General features: G+C 36.5%; 1 pseudogene; it reads left to right on the top strand.

The window, feature by feature from the left end:
• Positions 1–21,584: 21,584 nt before the first annotated feature.
• Positions 21,585–22,477, top strand: LOC105996031 (annotated as a pseudogene).
• Positions 22,478–22,713: the final 236 nt, after the last annotated feature.

The raw sequence follows: 22,713 nt of genomic DNA, 5'->3' as shown, positions 1-22,713 counted from the left end.
TACTGTGACAGGAAGCATGTAAAAGATTACTTTCTGTGTACATTTCCAGCTGAGCTCATGGATAACACTGTGCAGTTTAACCTGTTAATGAGCAGTGAGGTTTTTGAAATAAATCTTTTGCTGGTGTTGTTTTTGTCCTGTGACAAAGGTTTCGACAGGAAACTTAGTATTTCCAGTAAATCATGTTGTTAAATATGCCAGAATGTGGGCTTTATTGTTCCATTTATAGAGCACAGACACAATACACTTACTTTGATTCTTAAGGGCACTAAGGATTTTCAGAATTGTTAAGGAACAGCAGCTTCAACTTGACCAGTTATGTTCCAACAACCAAGATAACCTATCTTTTGAAGTGTTGCATCTAGACACTGAGCTCTGTCTAGCTATGAAAGTCCTACGTGACATCTTTTCCCAATGCTATGGTATTTCACCAACACTGATGGTGTCCGTCTTGACCAATTATTGTTGCTAAATCTTCCAGATACCTTACTGAATATTCTCCACATCAGCACTTGCTGCTACACCTTGTATTCTTATGTTATGGAAGCTGTAGGTTTCCTCAAACCTCATGAGCCAACTACAAATAGTTTCAAATTTTCTTTCTGCTCATTCTTCTCCTTGCTTGGCCTTCATAGAATGGGAAAGATGTATATAGAATCTTGCTCTGAAATATGGTGCAGCTTAAAATATTTGGTTGGTTAGATCTTCTATCTAAACCATTAACATTGTTTCTATATTATCAAAATGGCTGTTTTAATTTTCTCATTATCTGGGTCTTTTCTAGAGCAACATTTCTTAATTTCCTTTAATAACTTTTCTTTAGAATTTTTATCGTGACTAAATCTTTTATTGCAAGAAGTCCTGCTTTGCGTTTTACCTTGGTTTTTTACATACTTCCTCACTAAAAATCAATAATTTCTAACTTTTATCTGAAGTCAAAAATGTGAGAATCTTCCTTTCTTGGACATTTGGAGACTACTACCATAGTGGTATTATGCTAAATAATTCCAATATTGTGTCTGAGAAAGATTGGAGGCCTAAGGAAAGGGGAAGAGACGAGAGAACAGAAAGTAGGTTCTCGGTCTTACAAGGTTGCAATTTGTGACACAACAAAACAATTGCAGGAGTTTCAATACAGATCGCTGGTTATGAAGGATCCATGGAGCTATAAACATGGTGAGAAAATATTGTGAGAAAAGAACAAAATGTAACATAGAAACATGAAAAGAACGTCTGTTGCTGGAAACATGGATGTGACAGACTTCCTCCATGAAGATTGGAATGACCTTTCAATTTTTAAAATTTTACCAGCTGTCAAGTATAATAACAAGAAGTATAATAAGATCAGGTATGCCTGCCTATACACTATAATATATTCCATCTTTGTTGTTTTACTTTCTTTCTGAATTCTCTCATTGACCATACTGAATATCTTCAAGAGAGTCACTCTGACTTTACTTTCTGCTGAATTATATAATTCTGTCTCCTTTGGCTCTTTTTTGAGACGTAGCTTCTTTGTTTGTTGGGAACATCTTTGGCTGGTGCTCACTTTTCTTTGATTTGCTGTTGGTGTCTCCTCATGACACCAAACAGGAACATGTCTTTGTCTTTAGAGATTAGTCACCCACAAAAGACAGTCACAACTCTCAGTCTGACCAAACATTCTAGGACCCTCTACCAACTCTTTCATTCCCCTAGGAGAATAAAACTATTGTTTGACCATTTATTCTATGCTGAATTGTGGGAAAGCAGCTACATGTCCATTTTTTCCATGTAATCATCTCCATTCTCCCCTGGGAAGCCCAACTATAACAGATCCATTAAAGCTTAAAGACGGGCGAGGGTATGTGTTTGTTGTTTGGGAAGCCCTGGAGAAGTTAGAGGGCTGGAAACAAGAACTAACATTTTTCTCCTCTAAGTAGAAAACTTGGAGTCAAGATTCTTTACCAATACATCAGTGTTGAGCAGGGTAGATAAATAGTGCCCACCAGGCCAAGCTATTGTCTCATTTCTAACCTGAATGGACAGCCCCAGGACTAGCAAGAGAGTACTAGTTCTTTGAGGAAACTCTTCAAAGAGCTGGAATGCTGGATTCAGGAACTAATCAGGATGGGTTTATTTTGTTTTCTGTGGGTCTTATTCTAATGAAGGTGCACTAAAACATGGAACTAGTTACTATCAAAAGGATAAGCTAAACCATCCTATTCATTTATTTCCCAGGATCCAGGAATCTTTCAGTTGTTTTATGATTTCTCACAAAAGGAATCTGTCCATAAATTACTGTGGAGCACTATATTTGTTGGGAGAAGTACTTGACGTAGTACTTCCTATCATACCATGCTTATTTTACTAATCTATGATTCTCTTGAATACTATGTATATATTTTGGGAGGCCTGAAGTCTGGGTCTGGGCACTGTCCCTCAGCTCTTCAGCTGAAGGCTAGTGCTCTACCATGTGAGCAACATTGCCACTTCTGGCTTTTTCTGCTTATGTGGTGCTGAGGAATTGAATTCAGGGCCTCATGCATGCAAGGCAAGCGCTCTACCACTGAGCCACCTTCCCAGCCCCTAATACTATATTTTTAATAATCTCTGTTTTATAGTATAGTAGATATAAATCAAAGGAAGGCTTTGTTAGCATTATGACCACCTTTGGTCCTCAGCTTCACCCATACCTGAGCTCTTCCTTGCTCTGGAGTGCCCACCTTACCACTGGCCACACCCTCTCTCTTCCCAGACCCACCTGAGCACCCTCCTACCTCACTTCCTGCCCCAAGAACTCCTCCTGCTACCTGGATAGGGAAAGGTGCCATGTGCTCCCTCTCCTCGAAAATAGAGCCCCTCTAATAAACCTTATAATAATCCCAGTGCCAGTGGCGCATGCCTGTAATTTAGCTGTTCAGGAGGTGGAGATAAAAAGGTCATGTTTGAAGCTAACCTGCTCAGGAAAATTCGTGAGACACTTACCTCCAACTAACCAACAAAAAGTTAAAAGTGGAAGTGTGACTCAATGACATAGTACCATCCTTGAGTAAAATAGCTAAAGCCCAGCGACTGGCCTGAGTTAAAGCCCAAAGGACTGCCCCCCTGCCAATTACAAAAAGAATAGCAAGAAGTATTTTCAGCAATTCTACCCTTTGCTTGAGAATAATGGATCAAAATGAGAAATTAACAAAACACTGGTTTAAGAGATCATTTGCAATATAAATATGTGAAAACAGCAGGATTTACTATTCATTTATTTAACTAATTAATTGATTTGATTTTAGACAAGCAGCATATATTTGTAATCCTAAATTATCAGTAGGCTTGAGGCCAGCATTCTAAAAACAACTTGAACAAAATAGTAAATGTCTTTCTCTAAAGAAAGGAGACAAAGAAGAAAAGATGGAGCATGGAGAAAAAGAGAAAAATAAAATCTTGAATCCAGCCACTTAACTGTCAAACTTAGTAATATTTTATGAATCGTTAATGATGGATTATTTGACATTTGAAGAGAAAGACACCTAATGTTATAGGAAAGAAAAAATCAAACAAAATAAAAGACACTTGATAGAAAAAAATTATAGTGGAAATGCCTTCCAAAACTATTGTTTATAAGTATCAGAAATCTGGCATTGCTCCCATATGAGCCAGAATATGATACTATATAAAAGGGATGTGGAGAGAATAAAAATGTTGTTTTAAAATTTAAAATGTTAATGCTTTTATTAAAATTCTGAAGATGCCTTAGAAAGTAAAGATAAAAGCATTTCTCAGTAAACAAGCAAAGAATGAGATAAAATGTTATTTATGAGTAAGATAATTAGAAAATTAGTCCCTTTGTATACCTAAAAAAATTTTCAGAATAAAAAATAAAAAGATTTCTGCCTACTTTTGTTATTCTTTTCTTGTGACACTTTTACTTTTCGTAATGAGAGAAATTCTGTTGTATTTTTCTCTTTTATCTTTTACTTGTCCTTATTGGCTTCTTCCATAAACCTAAAGATCTATTATCTGCCTAATCATGTAAATTAAGAATATTATTAATGGGCACTTAAGGCTTCTAAAAAAGCAAAAACCTGATGTGACAGGCAAACAATAGAATCCTGGTTCCTTCAGAGTTTTGGACAGTACATTGGAAAACATGAGACAATGGACTCACTACATTTCAGAAGGAAAACTGCTTCAGACTAGAGATCTATTCAACATAATCTTAATAAGAGATATAAATAGCATAAAATAATACATCTTTAAGAAGTAGCTTGCCTTGCCTTTTTTTTCTATAGGAAGCTACTTGAATATTGACAGAAAAGAAGAGGTTTAAAAAAAAAAACACTTTGGCTGGGTGCTGGTGGCTCAAGCCTGTAATCCTAGCTACTCAGGAGGCTGAGATCTGAGGTTCGCAGTTCAAAGCCAGCCAGGGCAGGAAAGTCCATGAAACTCTTATCTTCAATAAACCACCAGAAAACCGGAAGTAGTGCTGTGGCTCAAGTGGTAGAGCACTAGCCTTGAGCTGAAGTGCTGAAGGACCACACTCAGGCCCAGAGTTCAAGCCCCAGGACCAACAAAAAACAACAACAACAATAAAAAACCACTTTGCGATACAATAAGGCCATCTATTACAATAAGAAACTTTCCAGGATGGGGGAAGATATTTTTTCCTTTATTTTATTTAAACAACAGTGTGGAAGAACCTACTGAAATTTGAAGCAGGAGAGCAGAAGGTCAAAGAGAGTTGCCTCAAAGGAAAATTATGTATATATATATATTTTTTATTGTGAAAATACCATACAGAGGAGTTACAATTGCATGGGCAAGATAACGAGTCCAATCATTTAACTAGGGATACAGGTGGACCTATTCCAACAATGAAATGTACAAGTCATTATGTCGAAAAACGAACTTAACAACTTTGGTGGGGGGTGGGGTGAGGATCTGGTGGGGGGAGGGGAGGAGTATGGGAAGGGATGGGAAGGGGAAACAATGAGGAGGCAACAATGCTTGATAGGAAAACAAAATATTGAAGCATATATTACTAATATCAATGGTTTGCTCAAGCCAGCTGCTATAGGCGGAATAGTGTCCAAACAAAATGTATCTGTTGAAATTCTGTCCCTCAATGTGATTAGAGATGGGTTTACACAGAAGGACACACACATACTAAAATGTAAACCTTGGGACAACTGTATTACACAAGAAGAGAAGGAATTGGGAGTATATTGTTTCAAAGTTCATCCAGTCCATGTAAAGCAGTATTTGAAGGTAAGTTAAAAAAATAAAAAGTAAGTTTGCAGCAACTTCAAAACATTGGAATATTTAAGTATATATCTCATAAAATATCAATACAGAAATATCTTTTCCTCATCTAAGATCTAGATGACAAAGTCCCACAAAACAGAAAAGCATTCAAAGGGCAACACTGATTTCTTATAAGAAATCAGTGGGAAAATTATGATTGGACAGAATTCTGTTCTCTTCAACTGAATCCCTGGAATCTTTGGGGTTAAAAATATATTACCAGAAATTGTCTGCTAAAACTGAAAAGCTGATTTAAAGATTACCCTGAAATCAAATGAAGCAAAATAGTCAGATCAGTCAGAGGGAGAACAAGACTTGACAACTAACTTTACCTGAAGACATACCCTAAGGCTACAGTCATGAAGAAAAATATTGTATCACACAGATCAGTGAGGCCATGTAGAATGTCAGAAGTAGACTCATACCTAAAGAGACAATGATTTTCAGGAACATCTCATCATCAAAGGAAAGGATTTTCAACAAAAAGGGCTGGGAAAATTAGACATTCATATTCACACAAGTAAAACCTCAACCCAGCCCCATAGCATGTAAACCATCACCATCATCATCCATAATTAAACAAAAGAAAATGCAGCACAAGATATCATTTAAGAAAAATGAAATGGCAGGTAACAGACCTGGACAACAATTTCACCGATAGTGATTTAAGGATATTAAGTAGGTTAAGTATGAATTGACCTGAATATGCTGTATTGCACTAGTGAAAGAGAAGTTAAATGCTCAATGAGATAGCTCTGCAGCTGTAAGAGATGGGAGGAAAGGGAATCTGACTAACATTACTAAATGCTGAGGAGGATCAGAAACATGAAGGAAGGTGTAGGGGTCAAGGCATGTGCTATATAATCTCTCCAGGTTCCCTGATATACACTTCTGGTGTTTTATTTCTCTCTGCTCCCTGACCTCTTTGTAGAGACTCCACTGAGTTCTTCACAGTGTAACTGTCTTCTAGATCTGACTTTTTCTTCTCCACCACATGTACAGGCTGGTCTGGACTTTGCTGGCATTGAACACTTTATCTTTCTTGCTCTGCTATTGCTTTGGGGCTGACAATCCTTTTCCAGAGTTTTTCTAACTAATTCTCCCACTGTGAAAACTAGATGCTTTTTTCACCTTCCAAAATCATTCATTGTTGAATTTTGCTCATTTTTTTCCAGTTCTAAAGTGAATAAGGAAATACTGTTATATTAGACCAATATTAAACCCCAACCTGCAAGCAATCTATCATGTTTCTGTTCATGTTTCCTAAAATGTGCCTCATCTTTGTCTGGCCTTTTATTGACATTCAAAAATCTTTACATTTCTAGGACACGTTCTCTCAAAACGGGATCTGGTAATTCTATGACTTTACCTTTTAAAAAAGACACTGTATCAGGATCTCTCAAAGTAGTGTCTTTAAATATTTTATGTTCATATCCGTAGTCATCTTTTCTGTAAATGACCTGCATCTTCTGACTCATTTTGCATTGCTGTGAAGTTCCTTGAGAGGTTTTTCCCAATAATTCTAAACATGGGGCCTCTAAATAAAACTGAAATTAAACCTTGCAGGCTCAAGGCCGTGAGCTCAATCCCTAACACTGGGAAAATAAAAAATTAGGGGAAAAAAACCACCAAATTAAAAAAAAAATCTTGCTACTATTTCTTAGCTGTGTCTGGGAGACTTCTCACAGACTACCCCTGAGTGTCACTGCCCTTGCATTTTGGACCAAACTATTTTTAGAACTTTTGTGGGATGAGATCAAGTGTTGCTGCATTCTAATTTTATATCTCCAAGTATTTAAAACTGTTTTTAACTGTCATTCTAGGACCTTCAGTTGTCATTTCCCTACTTTATATATTTCTCATCTGTTCATAGAATCTTTAATGTGTGTCCTAAAGAGATGTTTCTCTTTTAGTGTAATAAACCAATCTTGATTTTGTTTAAGATCTTTTTTAAATCTTAATCTGAATTTCCACATTTATTCAGATTTGTTTCTGTACACTATTCTTTCTGTTGTGTTTTTTTCTAATTTTTTATTGTGAAAATACCGTACAGAGGGGTTACAATTAAGATCTTTTTCTGTTCTTCCAGTTCTGATAACAGCGCAAATGAATAAAACAATTTCTTAAACATAATTGGGCACTTGACATCATGAGCACTTAATTCCTGACCTAAACAGGACATATAAAATGCACTCAGCATGTCTGCATATGGAAACTTTATCACTTTTGTTTCTTTTGGAACAACGAATTCTGTAGCACATATGTTAATATTTATAAGTTATTTCAAGTCCTTTCATTGTTTATTTAACAAAATATTCTTTAAAAAATTTTTTTTAATTGTAAGAATACCATACAGAGGAGTTACAATTACATGGGCAAGATAGTGAGTTCATTTCTTATCAAGCATTGTTGCCTCCTCTTTGTTTCCCCTTTCCATCCCTTCCCATCCTCCCCCCTACACCCCATTCTCCCACCACCCCCCACCAAATTTGTAAAGTTTGTTTTTTGACATAAGGACTTGTACATCTCATTGTTACTATGGGTCCACCTGTATCCCTAGTTAAACAATTTGTTTTTTTCCCTTCCCCTCCACAAATTATACCAACATCAAATACAGTGAAAGCATGGGTTATATCATGGGGGAGGGACATACAAAGCAACATAGAAATCATCTTATAAATATGTTAGAAACAATTGCATAAAAGGAAAAAAAAACAAAAAATGTAAATACTTATCTTGGGGTTTATTCCCCTAACATCAACTTATCTGACCTTTTCTGCTTGACTCAGACATATACAAGACTACATAGTTATCTCAATAGATGCAGAAAAAGCATTTGAGAAGATCTAGCACCCCTTTATGATGAAGGTTCTGGAAAAATTAGGAATCCATGGAACCTTCCTCAATACAATAAAGGCTGTATATGACAAACCTACAGCCAGCATTATACTCAGTGGTGAAAAACTAAAGCCATTTCCTCTAAACTCAGGAATGAGACAGGGATGTCCACTCTCTCCACTTCTCTTCAATCTAGTATTAGAATGCCTAGCTACGGCAATAAGACAAGATACAAACATAAAGGGGATCCAAATAGGGAAAGAAGAAATAAAACTCTCCCTCTTTGCAGATGACATGATCTGGTATTTAAAGAATCCCATAGACTCCACTCCCAAATTACTCAAGTTGATTCGAAACCTTGGCAAAGTAGCAGGGTATAAAATTAACCCTCAAAAATCAATGGCTTTTCTGTATGCCAACAATGAGAAAAGTGTGGCTGAAATTAGAAAAGCAACTCCATTCGTAATAGCCCCACAAAAAATAAAATACCTAGGAATTAACTTAACCAAAGAAGTGAAGGACCTCTATGATGAAAACTTTAAAAACCTGAAAAAGGAAATCAAAACAGAACATAGCAAGTGGCAAAACCTCCCATGCTCCTAGATTGGAAAGATCAACATCGTGAAAATGGCAATACTTCCCAAGGCTGTCTACAAATTCAATGCGATACCTATCAATATTCCAACCTCATTCTTCAAGGAAATAGAAGAGGCAATCCAAAACTTCATATGGAACAATAAAAGACCCCGAATAGCAAAAATGATCCTTAACAGAAAGAACAGTGCTGGAGGAATATCAATACCAAATTTCAAACTCTATTTAACAAAATATTCTTTCACTTTAAGTGCTAGTTGATAATTCAAAGTTGCTATTATGTCCAAATTGAGGGTGTGAATGACTCTCAAGCCTTTGGGTAGATCATAAGGAATCTACATTATTTCAGAGTTTATTTTCTGAGAGTTATTTTCTAAACAATAATTATGAATAAATTAGGGGCAAACTACCTGGAGTATTGTCTCACAAACACCATAAGCATTGCCAAAGTATATTCTTGTCTTGTTTTATTGTAGCCATTTTTGTTTCCTGTTTATTTATGTTTTAATCATCAAAGTGATTGGATACGTTACAATTAATTATAATAATAAATAATAAGCAATAAATAATAATTAATCAGAGTCACTCCTCCCATAATTTTCCTCAATCCTCCCTATCCCTTTCTGCATGCATCATATCAAGTTCCCATTTCCGTTTTCTGCATATGTGTACACTTAATATTTGTTTTCTATTTTCTTTTCCATTCAGTTTTGCCCCTCCCAATTGCTGTCACTTTTAAAATATGTTTGAGCTTACTGATACTCATTTTGTTGAACTCCCTGCTAATTTTTCAAAGGACTTAGTCCATGGAGTTTTACTCCTGCACATTTTATACTTCAGTCAAGTTAATTTTGTGTACACATACATAGGCCTCTGTGTATGTTTCCTTGAAGGTTGTTTTCTCAGAAAAATAAGTAAAAATGGTTGATAAATATATTAAAAATTGTTCAGTTTCCCTGGTCATAAATAAATACAAATCCAAACAACACTGTGACTCCATTTCACATCAGTCAGAAGGACCATCATCAAGAACAAGCACAGCATCAAATGCTGGTAGCAATGAGGAGATGGAACCCTAACACACTATTGGTGGGCATGTAAATTAGTACTACCTCTACAATAATCAGTTTGGAGATTCCTCAAAATACTAAGCATTGAACTAGCCTATGACCCAGTGATACCACCCATAGGTAATTATCCAAAAGATTACATGACAGGATTCAATTAAAATATTTGGACAGCCATGTACATGACAATAGTCTTTACAGAAAGCAACTTATGGAACCAGCTCAAATACTCTACAATTGGCAAATAGATGGGGATTATGTGGATCCTATTTCCAAATACATTGAATCAAAAATGCCACATGTGAGACCTTCAATATTTTATCTGCACAGACATATTTTTATCCCGTATTAGATATCAACTGAGTTCTTGGGTCGATGTTGGTACCTTGGATTGTGTTGGTTCTGAAGTCCGAAGAAACCCCTGTGATCTACTTTGCCTTCTTCATTTTCACAGGAGACTTAACCTCTTTATGAAACTGATCCCTCTCTGTGTGCCATTCTAGTTTGAAATCATTTTCTGTGAAATGGAACCACCTGCCACTTCTTCTCTGCATCGTGAAGATAAACACATAATTTTTTTTTTCAAATTGCATAGTGTTACAGAGACTAATTGTCTTTCGGGATGCAACAGTGTGGTCTTTTCAATCACTGGGCTATTTCAGTTGTGTGAAGAGGCTCTGTACAGAGAAAAGAGTGGCATGTGCTTATTAAGATAAGTGCCATGTTTAATTACAGATGGCAGCACAGGTTTCAGAACACTCTGTGCAGGAGCAAATAATTTCCCCCACACCTTTGAATACAAATATAGATCCAAGATCAAAATCAATACATTCTTAAGAGAATAACCACATCCAAAACTCTATTTAACTAATAATATAACAGCTTTTTCTTGCACATATTTTAGAGTTGAAAGATGAAATCTATTATTTGAATTACCCCTTCATGTCTGGCTTTTTCCTGGTTATTCGGAGATGATATAATTGTTTGATCCTCGACTCTCAACACCCTCAGTAGGTAGAATTACAAGCATGAATCATCCATATCCAGATGAGAACCATATCTTTTAAAGTGTATTTTCCCCTGATAAGTTTAATGATTCTTATCATTAACAGCAGCAAAGAATATTCATAGATTTGGACTTTGATTTGTATATATGATCACTGGCTTTTCTAGTCTGAAAGAAATAAAACAGTAACAGACAAATGTGCATGTATTATAATATGATATTTGATTTGATTTTCTCTTTTATATTATTCTATTTTAGCATTATTTGTGAGCCTCAATTTTAAAATTACAGATTTCAAACTCCAAGAAGTCAAAGCCTCCAACTTTTGTTATTTCATATTCCCCACTGTAAAAAAAAAGCTTCAGGTACACAGTAGATATCAAACAAGTACTTTTAGAAAACTTGCCTTTTCATATGATAACTTTTAAGCTTCTGCAATTATACATATCTATAAAATTAATTTAGTTTTACAATTAACTAAAACTTATGAATTTGTACTATATAATGGTATAATTTAAATATTCATGCCATCTCTTAAGCCTCAGAGTATGTATCAAGTAATAGGAAATTGCTGAACGTATTAAATCATAAGAATAGAGCCCTTGTGAATGGTATTAGCTGCTTACAGAAACATAAAAAGGAAATTAGTTGGGCCCTTTTGGTCTCATCCATCTTCTACTTTGCACTTTCCACCCTGTATCCTCTGCCATAGTGAGACACTAGATTTTGCTGTCTTGTAGAGAACGTAGCAAGGAGGTATTATCTCAGAAACAAAGAACAACACTAATCAGACACAGAACCAACAAGTATAACTATAAGACGTAAGTTTCTGTGCTTTGTGAGTTACCCAGTCTCAATGATGTTGTTGTATTGGCACCAATGGACTAAGATATCAGTTATGGTTAACATGGATTGTCCACTCCATGGTACTGAAATATAACAAGTAGACTCATGTCCCTGAGATCATTTCCAGAAGTGATAAGCCAGATAAAGGCTAATCAATGATGTCATCAACTGATGAGTCAGAATTTCAGAGAAAATGACTCACTAAAAGCATGTATTTGATGAGTATCTCTCTCTCTCTCTCTCTCTCTCTCTCTCTCTCTCTCTCTCCATCTTGGCAGCCATAAGGTAAATATCTTTTATCCTTCTTACCCTCTCTATCATGACAGACTGCCTGTCTCACCACATGTCCAAACCAGAGGAACTGGTCACAGTGAATGAAACCTCTGAGACAGTGAGCCAAAATTACTTTTCTTCTCTCTGTAACTAGTCACAGCATAGAAAACTATGACTAAGTCAAGACCTATCTACCATTTCCTTTCCTTTCCATACTAAACATGTAATACATTTGACATTTTTTATAACACTCATGAAATAGCACCAAAGGAAACTTCATAAAGTCAGGTATCATCCTCTACCCATTGTATTGAAGGTTTAGGTCTCCTTCATTTGAATTGTTCCTTCTTCAATATTAATGTCACATGTTACTGTAATTGTTAAAAAAATAATTCCTTTAAGCAAAATCAATCCTACTTCTTTACAACTACCAATACTGAACATGTGCCAAGAATTTTAAATACTTTCACCTCATACACTAGACAGAGTATATGGTGATTTCTCTAATCCTTGTTGCCCTAGAATTTACTCCCTTATCTAACCTCCTACCTGTAAATGTGTTGTGGTCTTTTGTTTTAACCAACTAAATAACAGGAGTGACAGAATATGTGTGACTACATAAGTGTTATTAAATTATATAAAATTGCTTCACAATTTTGCATGAACAAAGTCCATATGTCAAACATATGGGAAAGTCCCTATGTCAAACAAACAAAAAACTAAGGGTCTCCTCAGACAGTTAGCAAAATATTATGGACTCAGTCTGAATTTGGTCCATGAGGACAAACTACTGCCAAGAATCACATGAACTTGGAAGCATATCCTTTCCAATACATCTTCTCATGAGAACATAGCCCAGCCAGCATCTGTAAGGTATGGAAGATGATCCCATGAAGTGGCTTGCATAGATGTAGATGAGCTATCCTCCAAGACTGGTATGCTGAAAGCCTGGTCTCCAGTTAGCAAATTCAAACAATGGACTGTATTGTGACATTTTTCATGATAACATTAATGTATCAATGTAGTGATCGATTCATAATTTGATGGTATTATTGTGAGATAATTAAGGATGGAGGTCACCAGGAATGTGGAATTGGAGGCTAATAACTTGTCCTGGCTCTTTTCTCTGTGTCTGTTTCCTAGATGCCATGAGGTAATCACTTTTGCTGTACTGAACCTTCCCAATGCTAGTGATGTTTTGCCTAACCACAGGCCTAGAAAGAACAGGGGTACTAGACTATGGAGCAATTATAAACTGGACAAAAACAAATCATTCTTCCTCTAGATTATAGCTGTCAGTTATTTGTCAGAACCTTGGAAAACTTACTAATACAACCAACTCTCTTATGTCCAGACTTCTGGCCAAGAAAAAGTGTGTGTGTATGTGTGTGTGTGTGTCTGTGTCTATGTGTGTGTATATGTGTGTATGCATGTGTGTATGTACACACATGTGTTTGTATATCACTGAATTTTTGATAATGCAACATGAAAATTAAGCTTGTCCTTAAACGAGAAAATGGCAAGGTTAAAACAATCTCCAAATTCAATGTAATACCCATCAAAATCCCATTATCCTTCCTTACTGAGATAGAGAAAACAATCTAAAAATTCATATGGATCAAGAAAAGGTTCCAAATCACAAAAGCAATCCTGGCCAAAAAAAAAAAAAGTGCTGGAGTATAACACTTCTAGACTTCAAACTTAAAGTCTGAAGCTATAGAAATGAAAACAGCTTGGAACCTGCACAAAAACAGGCCTGAGGACTAATGAAAAAGAATAGAAGACTCAGAAAAAACTTCAGACCTACATCCATCTAATATTTGATAAATGGACCCAAACACCTAGGATAGAAAGAAAAAAATATTCCTCTTCAACAAATGGTGTTGGGGAAATGGGGTACCCACGTGCAGAACACTGAACCTGGAATCCTATCTAGCTCCTTGTACTAACATCAACTTAAAATGGATCCGAGTCCTCAATATACCTGAAATCATGAGAGAAAAAGAAAAGGGAAGGAAAGAGAAGGTCAGGGAATGGAAGGGAAGGGAAGGAAAAGGAAAAGAAAGGAAGAAAGATTTTGGAGACACACCTATATTCAACAGTAGTTAAATTTCATGAAGTATTTGTGATGTTTGCTGGGGACTGGTTTAAGAAGAAGTAGCACCTCTTCTAATTTATACTATATGAGACCAGAAAGGAAAGGGGAATATTTCTACATGTCAGTTCTGGCATTCAACATGAATATTATAGGAAAAGGATTATAAAATGAGGAAGAGGAAGAGAAAAGGGTCATGGGAGATAAAAGGCTTTGAGTAAGTTTTCATGTACACATGTATTGTGTGAAGGGTTGTGACTAAGCAAAGTATCCTTGCCTGAGGTCCAAGTCTGAAGTACTCAGCTCCTCTAGGATAAAAAGATTTGTGTCTATGTAAGATTTAAGCTCAGTGTTGTTATTTTTAACGATTTCTATAGAAGCTGGACAGTACAGTTTTATGTGAAATTTCCCATTATTTGAGGTTAAAAAAATATTGATTTTCCCTCCAGCTGTGGAGCCACAGCTTCTACCAGCAGGCCTTTGTGTAAAGAGTTCATAGTTTAATCCATTAGGTACTTCTAGTTACCAGTGGCAATTCACTTCTATCCAAATGAAAAACAGTTATAAGATAATCACTTACCAATTTACTTTTTATATTGTTTATTGAAAAGATACTGTACACAGGCATTACAGTTACATGAGTAAGGTAATGAGTACATTTCCTATTGAGAATTGTCACCTCCTTCTTGGTTTTTCCTCTACTATCCCATCCTGCCCTACCTCCCCAACTCCTCCCCCCTCCCCAAAGTTGTAAAGTTCATTTTCAACATAAGGTCTTGTACGTCTCATTGTTTCAATGGATCAACCTGTGTTCTTGTTTCAGCATTTTGTTATTTCCCTTCCTTTCCCTAAATTAGATAAAAGTATATACAATATGCAGGGAAACAGAATCAAATACAGTGACAACAGGGGTTATACCATAGGGGGAAGAATATACAAAAGAAAAAAAATCACATAGTACATTAAAGACAACAACAAAGAAAAAAATCTCTTGTTTCCATATCTTGGATCCATTTCACTTAGCATCATCTTATATGTAATTTTTTTTACCTTTTCTGCTTGTCTAGTAAGATTATCCTAGACTAGTTATCTCAATATATAGTTATACTAGTTATCTCAATAACTAGCATTCTAGTTATTGAAAATAAGGGAAATCATGGGACCTGTGTTTCTTTAGGTCTGGTTTATATCACTTAATATAATTTTTTCCCAACAACAAATCCTCAAAATAACAACTGCCTCATTAAAAAGCTGGCTAAAGACTTAAAGAACGACTTCTGTGAAGAAGAAAGAAGAATGGTTAACAGACATATGAAGAAATGTTCATCCTCCCTAGTCATAAAAGAAATGCAAATCAAAACAACATTGAGATTCCACCTCACCCCAGTTAGAATGGCTATAATCAAGAAATATAATAACAACAAATGCTGGAGGAGATGTGGACAAAAGGGAACCCTACTGCTTTGTTGGTGAGAGTGTAAACTTGTTCAACCACTCTGGAAAGCAGTATAGAGGTTCCTCAAAAGACTCCACATAGAGCTCCCCTATGACCCAGCAATCCCACTTTTGGGCATTACCCAAACGATCATAAACAAGGCCATATTAAAGCTTCGAGCACAGCTATATTTATTGCAGCATTATTCTCTATAGTTAAGATATGGAACCCAGATGCCCCTCAGTAGATGAATAGATCAAGAAAATGTGACATATATATATATAAAATATTATATATAAAATATAAATGTCAAATATATATATATTATATATAATGGAATTCTATGCCTCCATCAGAAAGAATGACACCAATATATTTTTTCTTTCCTCTCATATAATTAGATAGCATAATTCATAGATGAGGCTATGTATATGTATATGGAATGTATAAAGTTGAAATGTTGACATTGAAGGAAATTTTCTACCCGTGGTCTTGTACACACAATTTCAATATCATTATGAATTCCTGAATGAAAGAAGTTGACCCAGAGAGTTGCTGAAACAGAACCCATGATTGGCAGTGTGTAATTCCTATCAAGATTCTCAGTTTTCTTCAGTGGTCGCTGAAATAGTCTAGTCTGTGGGCTGACCATTTTCTGGACTACTCTAGGTTATAGTTCTAGTCTCAAAGATATTGATAGAGAACAGTGAAGATCAATAAGGAAAGGAGTCATGCTCTCTCGCCAAGAAATCATGAAATGGAGTAGACATGGTGAACATAAGACAGATACCTATAAATATGTTACTGTCTTAGCACACATGATGACTTAACAAAGTTTAGCAGAGTATATTCATCATTTCTCCCATTATCTCTACACGTTTTACAAAAACTAATTTATTTTCATAGATAAAATTGTTCACTGGTCTTTTAGATTTTCTGATATGCAGCTAAATAAGTTCTTCATTTACACCGACTATACACTAGGAAGTTATAAATGACTAATAAGTGGTAGTTCCAGTTTTGGCCCATTCCATTTGAGTCCATCACTGGATATGCATCATCGAGGAATGTATACCCATATTAACCTTTTGCATATTGTCTGAGACCACAGAGAAAGTTGTATTTTGTATCCTATGACTAATGCAGTGGAAAAAGAAATATAAAAACCTATTAGGTTTTAAATGAAATATCTTTTAAGCTGGAAGAGAGTCTATCTGCATTTGGTAGATAAATAATGAAATTGCACTCTAGTGAGCACTCAGAGTATACACTATCCCTTTTAATCTTCACAAAAAATTATAAAAGTTTAAACTAGCTGAGTAAGATAGCCTATTTAAACACTTCTGAATCACCACCAGAGTTGGATCTAGGAAAATGTCACCTCATCTGTACACTTCTTTTGCCTGTAAAATTGAGATAGTAAAAATAAGTAGCACTGCAGTGGTTAATCTGTGCCAGACATCATTCTATATTTTACATGGATTATTTCATTTAAATATAATAAGCTAGTGAGGCAAGTATGACCAATTTTGCTAATGAGGAAACTTCGTTACAAAGAAAAAAGATTAAAGTAGATCAGTGAGTAATTTCTAAGTACTCAAAGAGATTTGAATCTCAGAAATTTGCTTCAATGCTGAAGACTTTAAGTACAATACCACATTACTCACTTATAATAGTTGTGATTAGGTAGAACAATGCTTATTAAATAACCACAGCATCAAAGGTTCTCAATTAATACTTGTGTTACAAACAGCAGTATTGATATTTGTAAAGAGTTTTTCCCTACATTACTAAAATTTTTATTTTTTGAAACTGTTACATGATTTTCTTGCCACCAAAACACATGTGTTTTCAACATTTTATCTTTCAGGACCGCAATGAGTTGGAATTGGAATATAAAGCAAAGGAAAGAATATATAATATATGCTATATATGCACATATTATATACATATTTTTTTCTTCTTATTCCAACCACAGTTCCTTTAGGAACTGAAGATGAGACCTGGGAACTGAAGGGCCATTGTCACAAGGTCATTCCTAACAGCCATAGTATTTACAGTGGTTTCTTTTTCTTTTAATGAGAGGAAACTCCTCTCCGATTTGAACAGCAATTCTCCATGGATCCTGACTAAAGTGTAATGACAGCTAGACCTCACTCCAATTATACAAGAAAGAAGCCAGTAGCCAGTGAAATTTCAGAGGACTTGCAAGGTTATATTGACATTGAGATTTAGATTGGTCCTAGGGCTCCTGTCACCTGAAAAAATAAGACTGAGATGGCCCTGTGGGGAATGCCAAAGCTGTGGGTGAGAGGCAATTCTTTTCTGCATGATTTCTAATCTGTGGTACCCGCACTAGCATATGTCAGGGAAACCATGGCAAATCCTTGCATTCATCTCAATCAAATGTTACATAATGATATTTTCCTATCCCCCAACTTGGTATTTATCATACAACCATAACTTGACTAAAAAATAATTCAGTGTAAAGCTAAGAGGCCATTTTTGTCTGATGTGATTATCTCATTTAGATAAAAATGAGAGAAATTTTTTGCTTAGACAAGTGTCAAATGGGGTAAAAGTAAAAATGTTCAGTTACGGAATGATATAAGATGTGTAAATGCTGTAAAAGAATTTGGAACCATGGCTGCAGAAGAATAAAGACTGAGGACATTACCAAGTGGAATTTAAAAACGTATAATACTTTTATGATTGTGAGATATGTAATAGCATTAACTTAGTCATAGGCTGCCTTAAAAACTAAATCAATAGGCAATGCTCAAATTATAGTCCAGTTTTTTTTCACTACATTAGTGTTGTATCATTGGAGATCAAGTCCCATGGACTTTTCTCTTAGACTGGTTTTGAATCATAAACTTTCATATCTCAGCTTTATGAGTAGTTAAGTTACAGGAGTGAGTCACTGACATTTGGCAAATAAAATTTAACTTGTAGTGTGAACAAGTGTGTGCATGTATATGCACGAACGTATGTTTGCACGCATACAAACACAGTATGCTGTGGAAGAAATCATTCAAAATTAGCAAACCTTAATTTGAGAAACCAATTTACTCTTTGCTGTTAGCATTTCAAAAATCATTTAATTATATGAACCTGTTTTATCAAATTAAAATGATCTTTTTATTTTCTCTGAAGTATATGGTGAAAAAGAAAGGGCAAACATGTAAAGCATATGAGACTTTACACATCTTGCTTTTATAATTAAACAAATGGAAGGACTGTTTTAATAATCAAAATGTTAAGCTTTAAGGAACTGGCCTCAAAACATCTAGTAAACGAGTCTGTAATCTCAGTGAAATTTGGTCAAAATACTTAGATTTTTTTCTCAAAAAAAACCCATAATTTATTATCAATGAATTGATTATACATCTTTACAGAATGCAAACATTTTGTGTGTAGCAATCACAGTGAGGTTGCTATAGTTTTTTTCCACTAGTACCACATATTAAATAAGAGATTCTCATACTAAATGTAGAGCTAAACATTAAAACAGATTAATTCAGTATAATATTGAAAACATTAGAAGAAGAATCAGAGCCCAAAATGGTTGTTACATGCCTATAACCCCAGTTACTGCAGAGGAAGAAATAGGAAGATCTTAGTCCCAAGCAGCCTAGGAAAATGTGAGACTCTGAAAACAAAACCACAGGCAAAACAGTTGGGTGCAGGGCTTAAGTGGTAGTGTGCTTGGTTAGCATGTGTTCTGAAGTTCAATTTATAGTAACAAAAGACAGGTGATAATATATTTAGTGCTGATTCATTCAGATATTGGTTTTAGTACATATTTTATGACTGAAGATGGTAAATGTTTCCTAAGTGTACTACAATAAACAACTACAAATTCTTTGGATTTAAAGAAAAACAAACAGATTCTATCTGAAGGCTAGAAATTAAGATTTGCAGGAAAGAAGAAATATCTTAGAGTTTTCTTTTGCAATAGTCAGAAATGTGTATGTGTATGTGTGTGAGAGAGAGAAAAAAAACAGACAGAGAAAGACAGAGACAGAGACATGGAGACAGAGAGAGAGAAAGAGAGAGGCAGAGACAGAGAGACTAATTTTCAGGAAAAAAAACTTTTGTGGGTCCAATTCAGTTTGCAATCTCGCATACCCATGTACAAGCATTTCTGAAAAAAATCACAAGTCTAAATTATAAACCCAGGCAGAGGTAGTCACCAGGACAATAATATTCCTGCCTTTGAGGGACTTAGCCGCCTTTGTGACTTTCCTAGTTTTATACCACAAGGCCATTTCTTGCCAAAGGAGGATTTGTATCATTCAGTATTTCATGTTGACTTGTGTATAAGTGCTTTGTTGTTAGATGTTTGCTTAAGAGTTTTCTTTTACACCTGTGGTTTGATATTAAAATGTATTGCATGCATCAGCCTGTCAGTTATTAAAGTCACTTTGAGGGACTTTTATTTTTTAAGCATTTCATATCCTTGCTTCATAAAGCACCATTATTGTAAAGCCTCCTGGACTAAACACTAGACTAAAGTTGTAAATAAGCTTCTTGTTAAATCCAACTGAGTTTCTCATTCTACACGGGATCTCACTAATGATATGTTTTTGTTTTTGAAGTAAGTTAACGGGATCTTTGGTGGTATAAATTACCTCCCAAGTCTTGAGATCAAGTATTTTGATTCCTTAGCAAAAATATTTGGTACAGTTTGCATTTCCTAAAGGAAATGAGTTTTTCAAAAAGCATTTGAAACATTTTAAATTATTAAGCTCTCTTCTATGTGGATCAGGTGATTAAAAGACCAAGTATTCAATATTGTTTTATGGCATGATTAGTCTGAGAGTGGCTTTGTTCTAGAACATAAGACATCAAACTCTGAAGCCTTGAACCCTTGAGAAAGGATTTGAGAATGTCCTTGGTGAGAATGTCTCTCTATCCATTGTCCTTCCTTTCTTATACATCACCATGCCGAGCCTGCTAACACAAGCATTCTTGTACTTATAAATCACAGACCAAATCAAGGCTGATAAGCTCTACTAATAATCCTAGGCTAAAGGTGACATGTCAATGCAAACTTCACAGAAATTACCAAATTCAAGCAGAAAGGATAAAGCCATCATAAAGAAGAAACAAACAGGAAAAGACTTCACCTTAACACTTGTAAAAAATTGACTCTATTTCCGGAGGTAATGCAGGAGCTGAGGTACCATTAGAAGATATTGTGATAAAGACATGCAGAAATTCCAGATTCTTGCCTCAGGCCCTCTTGCATCTCTGCTTTGCAATGTACTGGAGTAACATAAAACAGAAGAAATTACAACAAATGGATGTCACTTCACATGTTATCTTTGAGGCTCACAAATCAACGAAAACCTCTGGTGAGCCAGATTACACTTAATGGATGAGCCGGGGAGCAAAATCCAAATTAGAACATAGGCATACATCACATGAAGGCTCCAGCAAAGAGACAGAAATGGAAATCCACTACTATAGGTAACAGTTTGCAGCCCAGTAGCTCCACCTTTTCATAAGCAGAACCCCTTGGGTGTTTAGAATCTATCCCACTAAAATAGCCTTTGCTCTCTAGGAGACAAGTAAAAATGAGAGTATATATGAGAATGGAATTGAAAACACACCCCTTGATAGATTCTCTAATGTGCAAGATGTAGACATAACATGCAACTATACATGCATATGTGTACAAATACATTGATGAACAAACCGATGGTCATGTAATCCATATTTTATGAGAGCACCCTACCCCCATGCAAGTAAACAAGCAAACGTCTAATTTTCTTTCTTTTTTCTCTTTTCTTTCCTTCTCTCCTTCCTTATTTCTTTCTTCTTTTTTTTTAAGTAATACTGGGGTTGAACTTAGGCTGATGCTTTACTACTTGAGCCACACCACCAGCCCTTTTGATGCCTTCAGGTATTTTTTAATGGGGTCTCCCATGTTTTGCCCAGAGTTCAGTTTTGTATTACAATCCTCCTACCTGTATTTCCTGCTTAGCTGGGATTAGAGGTAAATTACCAGGTCCCACCCCTGAATAAACATTAAAATGAATCATTAAATATAAAATTTACTATGATCTCATTTCTTCTAAATGTCATGTGTATGCATTTGAACATCATGTCTTTTATCAGACTAACCTATGAAGATGAGAGAAAATGGCATCACGGAAGATGGCGGCCACGAGGGTGAGCCGAGCCACCGGCGTCTCGAACTCGGGCCCCGCCGTGGCGTCAGGTGCCGTTTTGCAGGCTGCAGCCGGCATGTACGAACAACTCAAGGGCGAAGGGAACCGCAAAAGCCTCAATCTTAGCAAATGTGGGGAAGAGCTGGGCCGCCTCAAGCTGGTCCTGCTGGAACTCAACTTCCTGCCCACCACAGGGACCACGGTAACCAAACAGCAACTCACTCTAGCCCATGACCATACTGGGAATCGGGGCCCAGTGGAGCATCCTATGCATGGACATCCCCTCCTTTGCGCGCTACCTGGCCCAGCTCAAATGCCACTACTTTGATTACAAGGAACAGCTCCCCGAGTCAGCCTACATGGACCAGCTCTGAGGTCTCAACCTCCTCTTCCTGCTGTCCCAGAACTGGGTGGCTGAATTCCACAAGGAGCTGTGTCCCTGGAGCAATACCTGATGGAGGGCAGCTACAACAAGGTGTTCCTGGCCAAGGGGAACATCCCTGCCGAGAGCTATACCTTCTTCATCGACATCCTGCTTGACACTATCAGGGACACGATGGCTGGATGCATCGAGAAGGCCTACGAGAAAATCCTCTTCACGGAGGCTACCTGGATCCTCTTCTTGAAGGCACCAAAAAAGACAGACTATGCCAAGAAGCGAGGATGGGTCCTGGGCGCCCATAACTACTACAGTTTTGCCAGCCAGCAACAGAAGCCAGAGACACAACCATCTCCTCCACGGACCTGGTGAAACAGGTCATTGAGTATGCCCGGCCGCTGGAGATGATTGTGGCCTGGGCTGAGCGCCAAGGACCGGCAGGACATACATGGCTGTTCAGTCCTGGTGCAGCTGTCCTCCAATAAAGGTGGATTGACCTCACTTCCAGGCCCTTGTCTCCCCAGTGGGGATGACGGGGAGACAGCCTGGGGAACTTGGAAGCCTGGGATCTCTTGGTGGTTGCTAGTAACACCCCCTCCAGCCTGCCTGTCTAGAGGCTGCTGCTCCAGGCCTCAAGCACGGACAGCACATGTAGAGGGATTGTTCCAGCCTGATCTGGACACAGTGCCGGGCCAGGACATCACAGTGGGTAATGTCCCAA

Source organism: Dipodomys ordii, unplaced genomic scaffold (genome assembly GCF_000151885.1).
Source record: "Dipodomys ordii isolate 6190 unplaced genomic scaffold, Dord_2.0 Scaffold125, whole genome shotgun sequence".
In the NCBI taxonomy this organism is placed as follows: domain Eukaryota; kingdom Metazoa; phylum Chordata; class Mammalia; order Rodentia; family Heteromyidae; genus Dipodomys; species Dipodomys ordii.
This window is presented reverse-complemented; position numbering and strand designations above follow the sequence as displayed.